We start from the raw sequence: 15,707 nt of genomic DNA on the forward strand, positions 1-15,707 counted from the left end.
AAAAATAATTTGTGGTTTTGAATGCTGTCAACTAATTTTATGTTAGTAGGATAATTATTAATGAGTATAAAAACAAATCAATTTTAATCACAACTTATAACTTTTTGGAATGCTAATAGACTTTTGTTAAATAATCAAACTGCCTAATGATCTTTTGTTTTAGCTTTTTTAATGTGTAGAATTAGCAACCTGAAGGGACAGGATTTTTCCCAAAAGCACAAGGATTGCATTCTTAATTATGTGTTATTCATGAAAATAGCTAGTGTGTTCCTCTTCCCTTTCCCTCTCTTTCTCACACACATGAACACACACACAACTGCAAGTTTACCTTATACCATAAATGATAAACTTAACTATTCTTGTTTCATCCTCACTTCTCTTTATATGGCAATATTATTAATTTCATACCATTGCAGAGCTCTAGGATAAAACACAAAACAAAACATTGTTCTCTGAAACATGCATTCAGTAAACATACTGAATTTAGTTTAGCTTTGATGCTCCCTGCCATCTTGTTGATTTGCATACAAACAACAATAACAAAAATGGAGAAACAAATAGCAGCAAAGCACTTGAAAAAATTTAGATGAAATAGAGTGGGTGGGAAACTACCTAAGTCTAACTTAGTTTTCCTACCATCTGATTTTCATATGAACTTCAAAGATAGCTTGAAATGAAAGTAATTAATGGTAGCATTTTTCCAGGACCACTTCCATATGCAGTTTGTGTTCCAAGAGATTTTGTGGGATTAGATTCCTAGTGAAGGTGCATATTAAAGAAAATAGAGAACTGATAAGGAAACCTGAGCCTGCATGGTCCTTTTAATCCTTAGTATCCTGTGACTTTCAGACTGATGTTGGAAGAGATACAAGGCAATAGCCAGATGCCCCATGAGACTCCAGAAGGAGTATATTCTGTCTCTTGGCACTTGCCTTTTTAAAAATTTCCTTGTATGAAATCCTGTCTCTCCCTTTTAGAACTTTCTTTTCTCTAACTTTTAAAACTCTGCTCTCCCTAAAGTTGGCTATGCTTTCTTATTTCTACTTGTTCGTTTTTCATCCTTTCCAAGTGAAAAAGAGACTCTCAAAATGTCCCCATGCACAATATATAACATTTCTATTGGTTAAAAAAAAGTATGTGGGGCTACTCACACTCTCTATTCTCTATACATTGTCAATTCTGTTAGGATAATTTTAAGGATCTTGAAAGCAAGGACTATGACTTTTTTAAATTAATGTGTAAATCTGCCTGGCACAGCATCATGCATAAATTAGCATTTAGACATAAACACACCAAATATAAAAATGATTAACCCATCATCACTTAGGACTCACCCAGTTACATTTTCTTTATTTTGCTTAAGACCTCATGAATTCTAAGAAAACAGACATATACAAGATGGTTGCAAATTCCAGAGGAATAATTCAGTGCATCTCTCTCTCTCTCTTTTTTTCTCTCTCTCTCTCTCTCTCTTTTTTTGTCTCACTTTGTCACTCAGGCTGGAGTGCAGTGGCAGAAACATGCCTCACTGTTGCCCCAACTTCCTGGGCTCAGGCGATCCTCTGGCCTCAGCCCCCACAAGTACCTGGGACTACAGGCATGCACAGCCATGCCTGGCTAATTTTTGTAGTTTTTCTAGAGATGGGGTTTTCCCATATTGCCCAGGCTGGTCTCAAACTCCTGGGTTCAAGAGATCCACCCACCTCAGCCTCCTAAAGTGCTAGGATTACAGGTATGAGCCATATGTCCAGCCCATATTTCTTCTTTAACAGCGATCGTTATGATGTCCTTCGTATTCATGTCTCCATACAGTAAAGCTTTAAAATGGAAAAACCTTTTAGATATGTCATAGTTGCACCAATAATTTAGTATGCTATGTACAAATGAAATTAGTTTCATAAAATTGGTGAATTTATCACAAGTTTAATTTTGAAAACATATATATTTTATGATAAATACTAATACACTGAAAAATATGAGAATAAAAATTATTGGCAGTGTTCTCTTTATGTATATCAACATTAATTATTTGGTGCAATCTGTAGTTGTCACTAGAAAAAAATAATTATTTGTTTCTCCCTTTCCACCTCCCCTTCTCTCTTTCTCATCTTTGATTAGAAACGGTGTAAGAGTTTATCCCACTACTGATGTCTCATAAATACCTATGTTTCGCTCTCTTAAACACACACACACACACACACACACACACACTTTGCTACTTTTTTTTAATTAATACCCTGCTCAAGCTGTTTCTATTATTTGGAATATCCTTTCGCCTTTCCATCCTCTACCCATTGAAGTCCTATTTATGTCAAGGTCCTCTGTACCTTAGGATGCTTTCAAATTATAAGTAAGGGAAATCCCAACAGAAACTGTCTTCTGAAATAAGGAAATGTAAGCCAGGCATACAGTTGTGCACCTCTGTAGTCCCAGATGCTCAGCTACTGGAGAGGTTGAGGCCAGAGGATTGTTTGAGGCCAGGAATTCAAGGCTATCCTGGGCAATATAGCAAGATCCCATCTCTAAAATAATAATAATAAATAAAGGAATTTATTGATTCTTATAACTGAACATCTAGAGAAAGGATGATCTTCAGGATAGTTGGCCAAATGTCTTAATGTCATCAAGAGCTCAGTTTTTGTTTTTTCCATATTTCCCCTCTACTGTCCCTTCTGCTAGATTTAACTTAAAGCAGTCTTCTCTTATGGTCATAAGATGGTTTTTATCACAAATTGGGGATATCCTTCTTCTTTCATGTCCAGCGGGAGACAGCAAAGATGCTTGCCCACAACCATTGAATAAAAGGCTAGTGCTGTATTTTGATTGGGCCACACTAATGGCCAAGGGGAATGCTGTGAGATAATTGGTTTAGACCTGGAGTATCTGAATCAATAGAAGATGAGATGCTCTCACTGGTTTAGCCAAATGTCTCAATAGAAGTACTCCTGGCATTTTGGGTGAACAGTACCCACTGATAGAGTCAGGGTGGGATTAACATATAAATTATTATATATATAACATATAAATTATTAAATTACGAATGGACCTAATGGGTCACATATCTGTCACCCATTAAGGGAGAGGTGTGGCAGATGGATGCAGGAGGAAGAACCACAATGTCTCTACACCTGGCATAGCTCCCACCTCCCATCAGCAAACCCCACAATGAGAACAGGTCTCTCTCTCTCAATTCTGTTTCCCGAGGAGCTATGCTTTTTAGCTCTATTTTGCAGTCTTTTAACTGAGAAGGTTGTTTGCATTCCCATCTACTCCACCAAACTGTGAGCTCTTTAGAGCAAGGATGAGTTCTTGTTCACCTTTGAATCTCTAGTACGTAGTAGAAACCCCAGCACATATTAGATAATCAATAAATATTTAAAGAAGTTTATTTTATACATTGATTTCTAGTATTTCCAAGCACAGAAACTCCCAATGGGCCTTTATCTAAATGTAGAGGCCCCCAGAATGTTCATATAGGTAGGGTGGGGAAAGGGAGAGAGGAATATTGGCTTCACACCAAAACTAGACCCATTAGTCCAGAGTTGGAAAATTATTAATGGACCTAAGGGGAAAATGAGGAGGAACTTTCCTATTTGAAATCATAGTTGGCTTTTGTCTTTTCTGTTGAGCATTAAAACATTACAACAAATTGTTTCTTAAGTTCAGTGAGTTATTTTCAAAAAAAATTTTTTTTCAAGTATGTTTTGCCCATGAACAGTGACAATTTATTCTTAATAACTGGTCTCCTGATCCTCAGGTATTTAATTCAAACCTATGTTCTACCCATCACTATATTCATCCTGCCATCTCTCTCAAATTAGCCATTTGACGCCCTATTTTATGCTGCATTCTATGAAAAAGTTTATTTTAATTCTGTAGTAAAAAAAAATAACTTCGGTGAAATGCCAATTAAGTCTTCACTGTAATTTACTGAGCAAGGAACAGGGAAGTAAAAAGTCAAGTTGAATCTAACAGTTCTAGAACCATTCTGCCACCTATGACAAATACGTCTATTAAATAATAAGTGATCAGAACAGAAGGCATTTGCTCTGGAGCCATGTCTGTAGCACTGTTTAGTAATTTAGTTCTGTTTACTCACTGTAGATTGGTGGAACTGACAAGAACCGACGACGATTTTCCCTTGTTTCTATAAATATTAACTGAACACATGATATGTGTTTTACTCATATTAATCAATAAAGAAGACACATTTATTTAGCATCTGAGAAATGCACTAGTTACCGCAGGTGATTTAAAGAGAAATGAATCAGCCTTGCCCTACAGGAACTTATGAACTTATAAAGGGGATTACAGGCACAGTTTAATAATAGTTACACCAAGTGTGGCAAGAGAGCAGACACCTAAGTGCTATGATTGTCAAAGGGGGCAGAGATGATGGTTGAATGAAAAGGCAAGAAAGTGTCCATTCAGATGGGTCTGTGAGATTGGATAAAATGTGGAGAGAATAAAATGTAGGCATAACTTTGCATATGAAACAAACCTCATAACAGAAGCCTGAGGACCCAAAACTCAAGGAATATGATTGGAGAACAATTATTTTCATCAGATTCATACAGTCACTCCAAAAGTAATTACTGAATACTTTGTCTTCAAGACACTGTATTAGGTGGTGAATGCACTTGTGAGCAAAAATAAATACCGTACATATTCTCACAGAGCTTCCAGTCAAGTGGGAAAGGCAGCTTTTAATCAAATGACCAAACAAATGAAGATATAATCAAGAATAAACATTCTGAAGGAAATCATAGTCCTATGGGAACATTTATGAAAGCAATCTGATCTAAACTGGAAGGTTGGGGAAGATTTTGTTGAAGAATTGATGGTGGAACAGAGTAGATTAGTTAGAAGGGAAAGAGATCCAGGCTAAGCAGACAGCATGTTCAAGGTCCTATGGTGGGATAAACCATGGCAAGGTTGAGGTTCTGAACAGAGTCATGTATTTGGGCAAGGACACCAAAGAGAAGAGTGGCACAAAATGGCGAGACAAAGAGGCAAGGGTCAGCCTCCACAGATCTGGGTGGCCAGGTCAAGTGTCTGGGTCTTTAGGCTAAGTGCCACTAGAAGCCACTGCAAGGTAATGTGACAGATGTGAGTTTCAAACACCACTGTGGCTGGTATGTGAACAGATTGAAGCAATAGATACTCAAAAAGAAGCAGAGGAAGAGAGAGCCAAGTGTTAAGCTGGGCCATATTGTAGAAGGTCTTAAGCCAGGATGACTTAATGTTGGAAGTAAAAGAAAAGCTGAATTTTTCTTAGGAAACAAATGATAAGATGAGAGCCAAGCACAAGAGACACTTCATTAATAATTGGCAGAGCACCAAATGCCCTCGTGTCTGAGTCTCTCAAAAACAGAGATGTAAAGCGCAAAGGCATAAAGAGTTACTCCTTGCTTTATCCTCTTGCCCTTTCAGTTTCTGCACCAAACTTATGGTTAAATGTCACAAACAATTGATACATGAAGCTTGAGAGGTAAATGTGTGTGTGTGTGTGTGTGCGTGTGTGTGTGTGTGTGTATAAATAATATATAGTCATAATTTCCTGTGATCTATAATCACTGTAAAAATATTGTTGCAATTTCCTATGAATCTATAATCACTGTAAAAATATAAGATTCTTTTAACCCTTCAAATAGCTTTCCCCAATGGTGACATTTTCTTTTTTTTTTTTTTTTTTTTTTTTTTTTTTTTTGAGACGGAGTTTCGCTCTTGCTACCCAGGCTGGAGTGCAATGGCGCGATCTCGGCTCACCGCAATCTCCACCTCCTGGGTTCAGGCAATTCTCCTGCCTCAGCCTCCCGAGCAGCTGGGATTACAGGCACGCACCACCGTGCCCAGCTAATTTTTTGTAATTTTAGTAGAGACAGGGTTTCACCATGTTGACCAAGATGGTCTCGATCTGTCGACCTCGTGATCCACCTGCCTCGGCCTCCCAAAGTGCTGGGATTACAGGCTTGAGCCACCGCGCCCGGCCTTGACATTTTCAATTGCTTTAGAATAATGACACATCCAGGATATTGAGTGCAGCAGGCCTTATTCTGTTTTCATACACTTTTAACTTCGTGTGTGTGTGTGTGTGTGTGTGTGTGTAGTTCTGTGCACTTTGGTCCCATGTATAGGATCATGTAACCACCATGATACTCAGGTACAGAATTGTCCCATCACCACAAAGGAAATCCCTTGAATCTACTCCTATGAAGCCCATCACCCTCATCTCTGTTGCTGGCAACCACTAATCTGTTCTTCATCTATACAATTCTGTCAGCTAGAGAATGCTGTATAAAAATAGAATTATACAGTAGTTAACCTTTCGAGATTGGCTTTTTTCACTAAGCATAATGTCCTTAAATACTTCTAAATTGTTGCATGTATCAATAGTTGGTTTTTTTATTGTTCAGTAGTATTCCATGGTATGGATAAACCAGAATTTGTTTAACCATTTACCTGTTGAAAGACATTTGTGTTGTTTCCAGCTTTAGGCTTTTATAAGTAAAGCTGCTGTGAACATTCATGTGCAGGTTTTTGTGTCAGTAAAGCACTCATTTCTCTGAGATAAATGCACAGAAGTGCAATAGCTGGGTCATATGGTAAGTGCATATTTACTTTTAGAAGCTGTCACGCTAATTCCCATAGTGGCTGTACCATTTTACATTCCTACTAGCAGTGCATGAGAGATTTATTGGTTCTCTATCCTCACCAACATTTGATGTTACCATTACTTTTTTATTTTAGGCAGTCTAAAAGGCATGTAGTAATATTTCATTGTGGTTTTAATTTGTATTTACAGAGTGGTTAGTAATGTTGCATATCTTTTGAGAAAAGTATTTTTAACCTTTGCTTTATAATCTGAAGCTTAAAAGAGTTAACAATGGCAAAAATAGTAACATTTATGCAGGAAAAAGATGATGAAAGAAAGATATTGAAGTGAAGAAACCTAGCTGTTTTCCTTATTAGAAAGTAAAAAGAGAGATGGTAGCTTTATCATGTTGGATTTAAAAGGATTCTATTCTAAAGACACATTTGTAGGCTTGTGTATCTTGACTTGTGGAGAATGAATAGATTGTGCCTGTGACTTTGAGAGAGATTAGCAATGACATTTGGATACATTTTCAAAGCTATGCTATTTTTATAACTGTGCTATATGAACCATTACAGTAGAAATACTAGCTTTATGACTTCTTATCCAAAGATTATTCATCTTTGTTCAGGCATATAGTACTAAAATGCAAACAGATTAAACCGGTGTTTCTGTGAAATAAGAAGAAAGTGTATCTCTTCAAACATGATAGTTTGGTAATTAAAATTAACTCATGTCGGGAACAATTTCCCATACCCTTGCTAACCATGCTGAGGGGTCTGAGCCTCTGACAGCGTATCCCCTCCTGCACACAGTGCATATTTCACAGCTCTTTAGTGCTTTAAGCAGTTTCCATCAGGAGTGAAGGACAAGAAGGTAATCCCTCCAACACTGATTATTTTCTTTTCTGCACCACTCCTCTGACTTGGGCATGTTAGTAAAGATTAATACAAAACAAATGCCAGCCTCCCTAATGTGCAGTGTGATATCCAACCTTGAGACTAATTTTACAAGGCATATAAAACATATGCATGCAATAGTTAGTCTCATCACTTTCTCAGGCCTTTCTGGGTTCCCTCTTTCTGAATTTCCGTAGGCTAAGTTGTATCAAATACAGAGACAGGCCAAGTTGTTTGTACTTTTTCATATGTCTAGGGTCTCAGGTTTAAGTCATATGAATAGATTTGTCATACATATTATTTTATTGACTAAGAAATGACCTACACCAGGCATGATGGCTCATGCTTGTAATTCCAGCACTTTGGGAGACTAAGGTAGGAGGATTGCTTGAGCCCAGGAGTTTGGGACAAGCCTGGGCAATATATCAGGACCCCAATACTACAAAAAAAAATGCCTTAGCTAAATGCTAGGGATACAACTCCTGATAAAACCTGAACCCTGCTATGAGGCAACAGACAGCTACATAACACTTAGAATACAATACAGTAAGTGTGATGGTAAAAGTCTACAATCAGCTCCATGGAGACACAGGAGAAACACCTCCCACCCTCAGGTTTCACATTAAGTGTGGTCCCATAGTCAAGAAGTATGACAGATGAGAGAAAGTCACTCAGCAGACTTCTAAAATATGTAGCCAACTTAAATGTTGACCTCTGTGGATGAGCCAGAGAGAAAGCTTTCCTATTTGCATTAGAAACGGGTCGCAGGAGCTAGGGTTTATGACTATGAGCTCAGCTCTTAAGGCAATATTTCCTTCTTTATCCTTGCTGTTTTTACCTGTCCCTGACGTAGGAGCGTGGAAGTTTAATGACTATTCAAAAGATATTCTTAAAGTACATTAAAAGGGAAAGCTTTTAAAACAAGACAAAGTTCTCACCCCCAAAGGGAACATGATATTCCAAATCTCTTTCAGATTTCTTAGATCCAGACTTCCAGTTACTATGATTATGAAAATAGCTTAAATATGTAGCGGTTCAAATCTAATTATTTAGCTGGGTACTACACAGGTTTTCTATCAGGCTTTTGTCCTGATTTGGGGCATAAACCCCTGCACATCATCAGAATACACTAGAACTATTGTCAATCTCTCTTTAGTTCTACTATTATGCCCATTCCTACGCCATCTTTAAATGCATTCCCCATGACTGCCTTCCACAGAAGGTGATGCAGGACAGGCAAGCCCCAAAGTGGAGCTTAGCCCAGAGGGTTCTTGCTTTGCCCAGGAAAGAATTAAAGGGCAAGCCAGAGGTAGACGGTAATGGCTTTACTGAAGCAGCAGTGTTACAGCTCCGGCAGTGTTACAGCTCCGTGACTGCTCTATAACGGCTCCTGTAGAGTGGGGCTACCCCATAGGCAGAGATCAGAAGCTTAGGGCAGCTTTGCAGTCATATTGATACTCATTTTAAATTACATGCAGATTAAGGGGTGATTTATGCAGAAATTTTTAGGAAAGGGGTAGTAACTTTGGCAGTCATCAGGAAGCAAGAGATGTATCTCTCTTTCTTTCCTTACACTACATTCTGTAACAGCTGTGTTCACAAGATTGGAAAACATGTATTTGATCCTGTCTGAACTCTTTATTCATTTCTTCATCTTCACATTCCTTATGGTAACTGTCACTTTCTACTTTATGTAATTGTTTGTGTATTTCTCTTTCAAGCTTGTAAAAATCCTTGAAGGTGGGACCTGTGTACTTGGCACTTAAGAAGCACTCAGCCAATTCCTAATGTTTGAATAAATGTGGAAACAATTCATCTTTGTTTCCTTCACAGTATCATGTACGTGATAGATGCTAAAAATGTATCAAACATTTGAATAAATAAATCAATCAATGAAAGGATGAATTTCTAAATGCCAGTTATTAGGCAAGGCAACCCAAGTGACCTCTAGTAGTTTTATCACCAGTAAGTGCATTTGTTCATACAGGACACAGGTATGGAATGCTAAACACCTTTTCAGTATTCTGCTATGCTCTGGAAATGTAAAGATGTCTAAAAAAAAGATCCCCTCTCTGAAGAAGCCTTAAGTATTATAAGCAGAGAATGGATGCAGATTCATTCATGCTACTCTTAGATATCCAAAGAAACTGTACCATCTTTATATTCTCTAATTGATCTAATTTTTATAGTGAACCTTCCTCCAAACACCCTCCAGCTGACTAAGTAGTGATAGGTGGAGGAAAAGACTGACTAAATGTAAAACTTGCAAATCCCTTCCAGGTTGAAAACTCTCTTTAGATAGCTCAGTTGCTTTTGGACAAATGCTCAGCCTCTCAGACATCGCCCCCCTGACACTCATTTCTGAGATGGTCTGTGGATCTCTAGGAGGCTTGTGTGACCTTGTGGCCCGATGTTGGTCCTGTGGCTAACGTCCCTAGGGACAGCTGGTCAGTAGCTGAATGTGCACATGCTGTGTTGGACATGGAGCTGCTGTCTAGCATTCTGCTGGCCTCTGCTCCTCTCTCCTCCCAGCAGTTGTCTCTCTTTTTTTATGGACTGCTCCCACCTACACTTAATTATCATTGGTAAAGTGAACATCCAGATGTGATGCATTTGGTTTCCAACCTTACTGATACCTGCAACATAGACTGTTCCCCACCTCCCGGCCTCAGGCAGGGCACACAGATGTCTAAACATCTTCCAGCGAGAGAGGAGCGGAGAATTCCAGGAGCTTTAGTGCTCACTAACCACACATCATTCCAGTTCTCTGACGTGGCTTCCTCAGCTTGGTGTGGGACTGTGCCCCTAAAACACCTGATGCTTTGTTTATGATTTCCCTTCAAACTATCTAGCATTCTTTCTGTCCTCTGGGACTTCAGTCTTGAGAGGGCACATCTTGGGCATATGTGACTTAACACTTGTTTCTCCTGTCAGTTTCCTTTCCTCTTTGCACAGTCAGTGGATGGGAGAGAGGGACAAGCACTTCCTTCCCTCTTTCTCTCTAGCATGGACTTCCTTGTGTCCCATCCTCATCTCCCATTCTCTTTCCAGGGACAACAGGCCTGGGTCAGCCTCAAGGGAGAAAGGGCAACTTTTCACATTCTAGCAGAAACCGATATGGTTGGCAGTATGGATTCTTAATATGTTGGAAGGAAAATTTCAGAATTTGGAATCCCTTGTTTCTCTGGGACCCTGATTTCCTAGATGTTTCCTTGCTAAAGAAGTCAAGAAAGTCAGCTTTAGGTTTTAAAACTGGTCATTGACCTCTCTGTTGTACAAAGGACCAGCCCTCTTCTTCCTCATGGCTCAGTTTTACAGGTAGATGGCTATATGGAGCATGACTTAACAATGGAAATTAAATTTCCAAACTTTTATGCCTATTTTGCTGGAAGATAGGCCAGTAAATGAATTACAATGCAGTGTGAAATGTAGTAAAATGGAGCTACACACAAAATGCCATGGGACTACAGAGGAGGAGTGACTGGCTCTACCCTATGACAGAGAGGACTCCAGAGGTGACATCTGAACAGGCTCTGTAAGCCTAGGTTTTACTGACAGCATGAATCTGACGGTAAAGCAGGCCACTTGGTTCTCTGGTGATTTTCAGCTCCAGTGGTGCACGGAGACAGGTTATAAATCAGTGAGATGCCCTTACATGTTTGTTTTCTCTCTCTGAGGAGCAATTTTCTCACCTATAAGTAAGAATAAAAAAACTTTCCCCTGGTGTGATCATGGTATGCAAATGTAACATTGTATTTGATGGTCCACTAAGGCAAAAGTAATGCAACCAACAATAAAATGTTTTATTATTCTTATAATAGAATAAGCTGCCAGCAGCTCCTAATGCAATCTCTATCTCCCTCCCTAGTGAAATTCCTCAATTTTTCCTACTAAGTGACTTTTAACAGTGCCCCCACGGGTCTCTGTATGCTCGCAGGCTTGTCTGAGATCCATCTGACAGTCAGATAGTCAAGCTGGGACACCCATTATCTTAGCAATATCTCCAGCACATAGTAGATGCTCAATAAATGCCAGCTCCTGTTACTCACATATTTTCCACTTCATTTATTCTTTCCATCAATCCGATTTAAGGAAAATACATAAAGAAGATACATTTTGCCTAACTATGCCATCCTTTCATACACTCTTACTCTTGGACAACAAATTTAAGAGGAATGGTAAATTTCAATTGCATGCAAAGTGATCTAAGTGAAATAATTTGCTGGAGACACCAGAGAAGGTTAGGAAATCCACATTCCAATTAGCTTTGCCACTGACTGATTATGGTATTACTTCAGGTAAGACCATTGCCAGTCAATAGAAGTGAAATCTCATAAAGAGTAATGACATTGCTGCTAAATATAAACAAAATTCCCCCAGCCCACTCTGTTTTAGAGTGAAAGTAGCAGGGGAACTTGCAAAAATAAGTGTGGTAGTATCCTACTTAGAATTGGGTTTTCCCACCACCAGGGGCTAAGCCTTGTCATGAATGTGTTCTCAAAATAATATTTTCAAATATATTTTTGCAAATGACATATTTTTAACACATTGGGAAATACACTAGACAATTTCTTATAAATCAAAAAATCATTTTACGGAATAATAATTCATATTTTTTTCCTTAGGTATTCTTTCTATTCACTAAATCTGTGAAGAGCAAAACACTTCTGTAGTCCAGTATTATAAAACACACAGTTTCCTACTTAAATTCTTAGAACTAGTGGACAAATTGGCTGGCATATTTGATGGATAAGGTTTGATAGGCAAATAGGAAGACATAAGAGTTCCAGCCTTCGATTTCCTCAAGCCTCTTTTACACTCACACAGTCTGTTAACCACTGGCTACCTTAGACCTCCAAACATGAATACCCACTACAGAACATAGCTGTTGTGGTTGCGAGTGGACAAAGGCACAAAATGGAGAGTTTTAATCAACGATTCATTCATTTATGTAAGGAAATGCAAATAGATTGTGTGTGTGTGTGTGTGTGTGTGTGTGTGTGTGTGTGAGAAAGACAGAGAAAGAGAAAGCGTAGTGTTCAAGAACCAAAAGTTTTCTAATGGCCAAGTAAATAAAATTCTTAAATTCGAATTCTTCACTTTGGAAATTTTTGAATTATAAGCCTTGATAGATACTAATTTTAATTAGATTTAAAACTCAGAGTTCCAATTAGCCACGTTTTCAGATCTTGCTAATTAAGGTATACTCATTGGCTGAATGTGTTCATTTGGCCTTTAAGTGATTTCATTTTCATACACAGGAAATCTTTTGATAGAAATTCAGAATCATGTTTTTATCCCAACTCATTCTCCCTGCCCTTCTCCAAGCAAAATTTTATAAATAACATCACTGATAATTCCTCATAGTTTTCTTCAGGTAATTACTACCTGGTTCCTGAAACATTAAAGATCCTTAATGAAATGAAAGAGAAAGTCAAAGACTTTCTGTGTAAAATGCAAGATTTGAGGATTTTTAAAAACAATAGTTTTTGCTTACTGCTTACAATAACATTATATCCCATAAAGGATTTAATTAGAGGACACAATACGAAAAGATAATGGACTTAAAAAGAACTAGTTTGTAACAAATAGCTTTTATAATTAGGCAGCGTAATGTGAGAATTAAGAAATAAACAATTTCCAAATGGTTTTATCAGAAACATCTTCCTACATAAAAAATCTCTTACTTTTTAATTTAAAAAGTAAAACTGCCTCTGAAGTAATAATCATATTTTGCTATGTAAGACATAAAGTGCTTTAATAAACACAGCAAAATATATACATGTAAATCTATATCATTCTTCAAAGTGCTATATTTTAATAGCATATACTTATTCTAACGTGTCTACCATTTAGAATTTATCTTTTAAAATCTCCTTCAGAACCAGTTTTAAGTAATTCAAGTTTCTTTACAATTTATCCTTCATTCAGATCCAGAAAATATTATCTAGCATAATCCAGCATTTTGGTTCTTTTCAAATAATAAAACCTACTCAAAAAGCATGAGTAATTGCTTCCATTAAGAATATTCCAATGAGTGCTCAGAGGCTATTTCAAAGAGTTAATATGTTTTTAAGCGATGAAAGAGTGATTAAAATACAACCATAACCTTCCAGAGTGACTATCTTGAATGACAACCATATTCGGATGAGTGAATTCCAGTGCATTACAGATGATTGGATATGTAAACACCTGCACATCCTGCTCAATAAATCGTAATTTTCTTCTTCCCTTAAAAGAACTTTCTGTTATATTCAGGGCACACATTTCATGATGCATGAATATAGCTGGAACAGTAAGCAGAATAATGGCCCTCCAAAGAAGTTGATGTTCTGATCCCTGTAACTTATAAATATGTTACTTTACATGGCAAAAATGACTCTGCGGATGCTATTAAACTAATGATGTTGCTATGGTGAGATGATTCTGAATTATGTGGGTGACCTCAGGATAATCACAAAGGTTATTTGAAGAGAAGTCCTTTGTAGGACTCAGTGTAGAGGGAGATGTAGCAATAGAAGTGGAGGTCAGAGTCAGGCAGAGAATTGAAAACACCACATTACTGGCTTCAAAGATGGAGAAAGGGGAAACAAGCCATGGAATGCAGGCAGCCCCTAGAAGCTCAGAAAGGCATGGAAAGGGATTCTCTCCTAGACCTTACAGAAGGAACACACCCTGCCATCCTCTTGATTTTAGACTTCTGACCTCTAGAACTATAAGACACACTTGTGCTGTTTTAAACCATTAAGTTTGTGGTCATTTATTACAGCAGCAATGGAAAACTAATACAGTTGGAGACAGTATTTAAATCCTTCCCACCTGCTATACACTGAGTGTTTGTGTCTTCCTGAAATTCTTATGTTGAAATCCTAACCCTTAATATAATGGTATTTGGAGGTGGGGCCTTTGGGAGGTGACTGGATCATGAGGGTGGAGGAGCCCTCCTGATTAGGATTAATGCTCCTTATAAAAGAGACCCCACTGAACTTACGTGCATGTGAGGACACAAAGAAATGACTGCTATCTATGAACCAGGGATTGGGCCCCCACCAGACAGAGTCTGCTAAGTCTTTGATCTTAGACACCAACCTCCAGAACTGTGGAAAATAAATTTCTGTTGTTTACAAGCCACCTAGACTATGATATTCTCTTACAGCAGCCCAAATAGACTTAGGCACCACCTTCCAGGCAGGTTTGAAGGCACTGATCTTCTGAGAGCCTTCTCCAAATAAAACTGGAAACATAAGTATAAGAGCAGGTTTCTCCTGCCCACCCATGCTTATGTTTTCCTTGTTTGAGAAAAGGATCCTCCCCGGGAGCTGTTCCTTCTTTGCGGTTACTAAGGTGCCAATTCTCCCAATACTGCCTAGATGGGCTTCTTGGAGAGCACCCTGGTGCTGTCTGCCTGAATAGATGCACATGAAAACACCTTGACTGGTTCCATTGATAGACATGCTCGTTTTGAGTCTATCACTGTACAAAATTCATCTGTAATAAATGGTTAAAATGGTAAAGTGTCCTTGCATGTAAAAAAAAAAAAGTATAGAAAAACCTTATATAGCCTGCTTCCATTAGCAATGCATTCGAGGAGATGGCTTTGTTCATAAATCAGTAAAAGCCTTTGAGCGGCTTTATGACTGAAGGGTGCAGTCTTACAGCCACTGAGACTTTTTAAGACTCAGACAGTGAGAATGCATAGAAACACCACCATCTGAGAAAATAGCAGGAATTATTTTTGTCCCTCTCCTTCCTTTCTTCTCTCTTGTTTGTATCTTCTGAGTTGTGGCCATTTCTAATTCAAGAGCCTTTGAACAGAAAGACAGACCGTGACTGGGCATTTCCTGAGGCCATTAAGTAGGGGGCTCTGTGAGTAGTTTAAGAGATGTGACACCATCTGGGCCAGAGAACGATGACAGGAAGTAGCAGCTGCCCAGAGCGCTCATCTTTGATTCCCCATGGCAGAAATCATCTCAATAAGTAGCTTTATACAGTACAGCTAACTTGATGACAGCGGAGCTCCCCAAGTGGTTCAGAGTAATAGAAATTATTCATTGCTTCATTGGTTATTCATTCATTCACCAGCTACTATCTGCCAGGCAATGCAATGAGCACCTCAAGACTTTGCTCAATTGTCATCTTTTCAATGAGCTCTTCTCTGACCACCCTGTTTAAAATTGCAACCTCATACCTGCTCCTATATTGCCTCCCCTCTC

At 38.4% G+C, this 15,707-nt stretch overlaps 1 protein-coding gene across 3 annotated transcripts in view; it reads left to right on the forward strand.

The window, feature by feature from the left end:
* SLC35F1 (solute carrier family 35 member F1) overlaps window positions 1–15,707 on the forward strand; it is a 425,248-nt gene that overhangs the window by 324,408 nt on the left and 85,133 nt on the right. The gene's annotated exons all lie outside the window — the stretch shown is intronic.

Source organism: Callithrix jacchus, chromosome 4 (assembly GCF_049354715.1).
Source record: "Callithrix jacchus isolate 240 chromosome 4, calJac240_pri, whole genome shotgun sequence".
NCBI lineage: Eukaryota > Metazoa > Chordata > Mammalia > Primates > Cebidae > Callithrix > Callithrix jacchus.